Genomic DNA, 7412 nt, shown 5'->3' with positions numbered 1-7412 from the left:
ATGCCATCCAGCCATCTCATCCTCTGTCGTCCCCTTCTCGTCCTGCCCCCAATCCCTCCCAGCATCAGAGTCTTTTCCAATGAGTCAATTCTTCGCATGAGGTGGCCAAAGTATTGGAGTTTCAGCTTCAGCTTCAGTCCTTCCAATGGACACCCAGGACTGATCTCCTTTAGAATGGACTGGTTGGATCTCCTTGCAGTCCAAGGGACGCTCAAGAGTCTTCTCAACACCATGGTTCAAAAGCATCAATTCTTCAGTGCTCAGCTTTCTTCACAGTCCAACTCTCACATCCATATATGACCACTGGAAAAGCCATAGCCTTGACTAGACGGAACTTTATGGCAAAGTAATGTCTCTGCTTTTTAATATGCTATCTAGGTTGGTCATATCTTTCCTTCCAAGGAGTAAGCATCTTTTAATTTCATGGCTGTAATCACCATTTGCAGTGATTTTGGAGCCCCCCAAAATAAAGTCTGACACTGTTTCCACTGTTTTCCCATTTACTTCCCATGAAGTGGTGAGACCAGATACCATGATCTTAGTTTTCTGAATGTTGAGCTTTAAGCCAACCTTTTCACTCTCCTCTTTCACTTTCATCAAGAGACTCTAGTTCCTCTTCACTTTCTGCCATAAGGTTCCTGTCATCTGCATATCTGAGGTTATTGATATTTCTCCCAGCAATCTAGATTCCAGCTTGTGCTTCTTCCAGCCCAGAGTTTCTCATGATGTACACTGCATATAAGTTAAATAAGCAGGGTGACAATATACAGCCTTGATGTACTCCTTTTCCTATTTGGAAGCAGTCTGTTGTTCCATGTCCAGTTCTAACTGTTGCTTCCTGACCTGCATATAGGTTTCTCCAGAGGCAGGTCAGGTGGTTTGGTATGCCCATCTCTTTCAGAATTTTCCACAGTTTATTGTGATCCACACAGTCAAAGGCTTTGGCATAGTCAATAAAGCAGAAATAGATGTTTTTATGGAACTCTCTTGATTTTCGATGATCCAGCAGATGTTGGCAATTTGATCTCTGGTTCCTCTGCCTTTTCTAAAACCAGCTTGAACATCTGGAAGTTCACAGTTCACTTATTGCTGAAGCCTGGCTTGGAGAATTTTGAGCGTTTCTTTACTAGCATGTGAGATGACTGCAATTGTCCGATAGTTTGAGCATTCTTAGGCATTGCCTTTCTTTGGGATTGGATGAAAACTGACTTTTTCCAGTCCTGAAGCCACTGCTGAGTTTTCCAAATTTGCTGGCATATTAATGCAGCACTTTCACAGCATTATCTTTCCGGATTTGAAATAGCTCAACTGGAATTCCATCACTTCCACTAGCTTTGTTCATAGTGATGCTTCTTAAGGCCCACTTGACTTCACATTCCAGGATGTCTGGCTCTCGGTAAGTGATCACACCATCGTGATTATCTGGGTCATGAAGATCTTTTTTGTACAGTTCTTCTGTGTATTCTTGCCATCTCTTCTTAATATCTTCTGCTTCTGTTAGGTCCATAATATTTCAGTACTTTACCGAGTCCATCTTTGCATGAAATGTTCCCTTGGTATCTCTAATTTTCTTGAAGTGATCTCTAGTCTTTCCCATTCTGTTCTTTTCCTCTTTTTCTTGCATTGATCGCTGAAGAAGGCTTTCTTATCTCTCCTTGCTATTCTTTGGAATTCTGCATTCAGATGCTTATATCTTTCCTTTTCTCCTTTGCTTTTCACTTCTCTTCTTTTCACAGCTATTTGTAAGGCCTCCCTGGACAGCCATTGTGCTTTTTTGCATTTCTTTCACATGGGGATGATCTTGACCCCTGTTTCCTGTACAATGTCAGGAACCTCCGTCCATAGTTCATCAGGCACTCTATCTATCAGATCTAGTCCCTGAAATCTATTTCTCACTTCCACTGTATAATCATAAGGGATTTGATTTAGGTCATACCTGAATGGTCTAGTGGTTTTCCCTACTTTCTTCAATTTAAGTCGGAATTTGGCAATAAAGAGTTCATGATCTGAGCCACAGTCAGCTCCTGGTCTTGATTTTGTTGACTGTATAGAGATTCTCCATTCTTGGCTGCAAAGGATGTAATCAGTCTGATTTCAGTGTGACCATCTGGTGATGCCCATGTGTTGAGTCTTCTCTTGTGCTGTTGGAAGAGGGTGTTTGTTATGACCAGTGCGTTCTCTGGCAAAACTCTATTAGCCTTTGCCCTTCTTCATTCCCTATTCGAAGGCCAAATATGCCTGTTACCCCAGGTGTTTCTTGACTTTCTACTTTTGCATTCCAGTCCGCTATAATGAAAAAGACATCTTTTTTGGATGTTAGTTCAAAAAGGTCTTGTAGGTCTTCATAGAACTGTTCAACTTCAGCTTCTTCAGCGTTACTGGTTGGGGCATAGACTTGGATTACTGTGATATTGAATGGTTTGCCTTGGATAGAACAGAGATCTTTCTGTCATTTTTTAGATTTCATCCAAGTACTGCATTTCGGATCTTTTGTTGAATATCATGGCTACTCCATTTCTTCTAAGGGATTCCGGCCCATAGTAGTAGATATAAGGCTCATGATTTAAATTCACCCATTCCAGTCCATTTTAGCTCACTGATTCCTAGAATGTCGACATTCACTCTTGCCATCTCTTGTTTGACCACTTCCAATTTGCCTTGATTCATGGACCTGACATTCCAGGTTCCTATGCAATATTGCTCTTTACAGCATTGGACCTTGCTTCTATCACCCACATCCACAACTGGGTATTCTTTTTGCTTTGGCTCCATCCCTTCATTTGCCTGGATTTATTTCTCCACTGATCTCCAGTAGCAATTTGGGCACCTACCAACCCGGGGAGTTCCCATTTCAGTATCCTATCATTTTGCCTTTTCATACTGTTCATGGGGTTCTCAAGGCAAGAATACTGAAGTGGTTTGCCATTCCCTTCTCCAGTGGAACGTATTCTTTTAAACCTCTCCTCCACCTTGACCCACTCATCTTAGGTGGCCCCACAAGGCATGGCTTAGTTTCATTGAGTTTGACAAGGCTGTGGTCTGTGTGATTAGATAGACTAGTTTTCTGTGGTTATGATTTGTGTATCCGCCCTCTGATGCCTCTCACACCTACTGTCTTACTTGGGTTTTTCTTGCCTTGGACGTGGGGTATCTCTTCATGGCTGCTCCAGCAAAGCGCAGCCGCTGCTCCTTACCTTGGACGAGGAGTATCTCCTCACAGCCACCCCTCCTGACCTTGAACGTGGAGTAGCTCCTCTTGGCCCTTTCTTTAGAATCGGTTCAGTTCAGTTCATTCTCTCAGTGATGTCCAATTCTTTGCAACCCCATGAATTGCAGCACGCCAGGCCTCCCTGTCCATCACTTACTCCCAGAGTTCAGTCAGACTCACGTCCATCGACTCGGTGATGCCATCCAGTCATCTCATCTTCTGTTGTCCCCTTCTCCTCCTGCCCCCAATCCCTCCCAGCATCAGAGTCTTTTCCAATAGTCCACTCTTCCCATGAGGTGGCCAAAGTATGGGAGTTTCAGCTTTTGCATCACTCCTCCAAAGAACACCCAGGACTGATCTCCTTTAGAATGGACTGGTTGGATCTCCCTGCAGTCCTCGGGACTCACAAGAGTCTTCTCCAACACCACAGTTCAAAAGCATCAATTCATTGGCACTCAGCTTTCTTCACAGTCCAACTCTTACATCCATACATGACTACTGGAAAAACCATAGCCTTGACTAGACGGACTTTTGTTGGCAAAGTAATGTCTCTGCTTTTGTATATGGTATCTATGTTGGTCATAACTTTCCTTCCAAGGAGTAAGCGTCTTTTAATTTCATGGCTGCAGTCACCATCTGCAGTGATTTTGGAGCCCCTAAAAATAAAGTCTGACACTGTTTCCACTGTTTCCCCATCTATTTGCCATGAAGTGATGGGACCAGATTCCATGATCTTAGTTTTCTGAATGTTGAGTTTTAAGCCAACTTTTTCACTCTCCTCTTTCACTTTCATCAAGAGGCTTTTTAATTCCTCTTCCCTTTCTGCCATAGGAAATAGCAATTCACTCCATTTTTCCTTCCTGGAAATTTCCATGGGCAGAGGAGCCTGGTAGGCTACCGTTTATGGGGTTGAAAAGAATTGGACACAACTGAGCCCTGAGCAAACACAGTGGTAATATTAACAAATGTGATTTTCTTTTAATATTGTTTACTCAAACATGTCAGCATTTGAGATTTCCACATAATTCAGTGAATCAATATTTTCCAGATGACCAATATGTAATATGACAAAATTATGTGCACGTAAGAGAGCTATGCAAAATAAAACAAGAGGTTTGAATGTAGCAGGCCATGAAAAGTTCATTGGTCTCGTTTCAGGATCCATATTTTAGCTAATTTAAAAAACAAACAAAAAACTCTACCATGAGTTGAGTTTTTGTAGAGCATCAAAGAAAAATATGCACAGTTAACTGGAAAGTCTATTAAAATACTCCTCCCCTTTCCAACTACGTATGTGCTATTGAATATTCTTAAGCTTCAGCTAAAGCAATATGCCAAAAGAGACAGAGTCAGAAGTAAATATTAGCACCCAGTTCTCTTTTGTTAAATCATGTGTAAAACAATACTGCTCTTCTTACTATTTTTTTTTTTTTGGAGATGTACTATAGTTTTTCATAGCAACCATGGTTTATATTAACCTATAATCTTTTAAAACAAGTAAATTTTAATTTTATTTCTTTTTATTTTAATCTTAGTATATGTATATAGATAAGAAGCCTATATACATGACATGGTGGTTGCTCTTTGCAACCCCATGGACTGTAGCCTGCCAGTGTTGTGTGGTTGCTCTTTGCAACCCCATGGACTATAGCCTGCCAGTGTTGTGTTTAGTTATAGCTGAAAGAATTGATTGTGAAATTGGCTGGGCCACACCAGGCTCCAAATGATGCTAGCTAACTTCTTGCTAGAGGCATGGGCTGCATTTTCTGTTGTCTCCTTTATACCCATGCATAAAGTTTAACATTTTCAAATTTGATATAAGAAAATCATCTAAGTAATAGATATTTTATTTAAAATGTCATTAAACAAATAAACATAAAAAGAAAAATGATTCAGAGCAGCAGCTTTCAAAATATTTAGATTTATGATTCTTTTGTACTCCCAAAGTTAACAAAGACCCCTCCCCAACGTGTTTGTATAGATCTTATCTATATACATTTGAGACTTCCCTGATGGCTCAGATAGTAAAGAATCTGCCTGCAATGCAGGAGACATGGGTTTGATCTCTGGGTCGGGAAGATTACATGGAGAAGGGAATGGTAACCCACTCCAATATTCTTGACTGGAGAATTCCATGGACAGAGGAGTCTGGCGGGCTACAGTTCAGTTTCTGAAAGAGTTGGAAATGACTGAAGCTACTTAGCACATGCATGTACTTTGTAGCTTTTTTACAGTTTTGCAAGTATCGTGTTTACACAGCAGTAGCAGGAGATATGTATTCTTTCCTTATGCACCGACGAGCTTCACGTTTTTTACTTACACAGGTAATTCAAGTTAATTCTGAAAAAAACTCTGACCTTCTAGACTGCCGGCAGATCAAGTGGTAACAAAAAGATTTTGCCACTTTGATAACTAGATATATCTTTAATATCGGGGAAAACTACATTGAATTTCTGTTGGAATTGTATTAGGAATTGGAAGGCCCTAGGCTGTTTTGAAACATAGTTTTAGGGAGCAAAAGGAAAACAAAAAACTCTAGTATTGTCATAAGAAATACAAATGATGCACACTTTCAAAGATTTTTTTTTAATGACTTGATGATTTCTAATAGTTTTTAGTTTCTTGTTTAAAATACTCTAAAACACTGAATGACTTATCTTTATAGAGCATTGATTTAAAATATCCTCTAAAATATTGTGATTAAATATCTTAAACAACTCATATTTATTTCTCATATGAGGGCTCCTGACTAGTATTCATTATTTTAAAGCTTCATTTTCATATTTCAAATAAAGTACTTGAGCACTGTCGACTGGCAATTAAGTTTTGATGGTTTTTAAATGTCTAATTTAATTTGAATGTTTAAATATTTTATGCTGTCTTCAGGGACTTGTATGTGATGTCTATGATGAAGTTCTTTCTAAGACTGAATCATTCAGTTAGCACTTTAAAACCTAGCAAAAGCAAAAATTAGATTTTAGTTTATTTAACTTTTAAAGTTAACATAAAAACAAAATACAATTTTGCATATTAAACAGGGTGGTTTTTTTGGTAATAAATTTTATCATACATGATTTTACAGCTAAAGACTTTTTAAAAATGTTTGGCCTTTTATTTTATATTTTACTTAGCATTCAATGTATGAACTTCTGAGAAACTGGTAACAATCATTTGTCTATTACTAAAAGAAATATTTACTGAGTTATTTTCAAATATAAGACTTAAGATAGTATAAATTAAATAGTGTAAATTAAAAACTCCTGGGAGAAAAGGATTTTAACAAATTAGATCACAAATAATTGTGCAAGTTCAATCTCTAATGAGTATTATTAAAGAAAAGAACCCAGAATGCTTATTATTTGGTGATCTTTATTTTCAAGTGGGTAGGAAATATTTCACAGAAGAAATGTCTTTTTTTTTTTTTTTCTGATATCTGACAAGTGAAAAGTTATTCACAAGAAGAGTAGGAGGACTTGAACTATTGATGCAAAGCTCCTAAGTGTACAATACTTTGACACTTTCACAGGAAAAATACCAGTGTGGCTGGAGTGCAATGAGCAGTGAGTGAGAAGATAAAATCAAAGCTTTCAAGGGCTTGCCAAAGATTTGGGATATTGTTTTTAAGTCCATATGAAGTTATAAAGGGGTTTACAGCAGGGAAGTGATGGGATTTCTGATGCATTAAATAAAGAAAGAAAGATAAATAAGTGAAAATATAAGAGAAAAATAAGAGAAAAAAGAGAGAGAGAGAAGAAGGAAAAATCAGCCTGTCTGCTCCATGGAAAATGGAATTGGATGTGGCAGTAGTGAAAATTGGCAAACAAGTTAAGAGGCTTTTTTGGTATTTTGAAACAGAAAATAGAGGTAGATAAAATTTACAGTGTATTTTGTAATTCCATCCTAAAGGAAATCAGTCCTGAATATTCATTGGAAGGCCTGATGCTGAAGCTGAAACTGCAATACTTTGGCCACCTGATGTGAAGAACTGACTCACTGGAAAAGACCCTGATGCTGGGAAAGATTGAGGGAAGGAGGAGAAGGGGATGACAGAGGATGAGATGGTTGGATGGCATCACCGACTGAATGGACATGAGTTTGAGTAAACTCCAGGAGTTGGTGATGGACAGGGAGGCCTGGCGTGCTGCAGACTATGGGGTCACAAAGAGTCAGACATGACTGAGCAACTGAACTGAACTGAATTTTT

Source organism: Bison bison, unplaced genomic scaffold (assembly GCF_000754665.1).
Source record: "Bison bison bison isolate TAMUID 2011002044 unplaced genomic scaffold, Bison_UMD1.0 scf7180017864384, whole genome shotgun sequence".
Taxonomy (NCBI): Eukaryota; Metazoa; Chordata; class Mammalia; order Artiodactyla; family Bovidae; genus Bison; species Bison bison.
Note: the sequence above shows the minus strand (reverse complement) of the source record.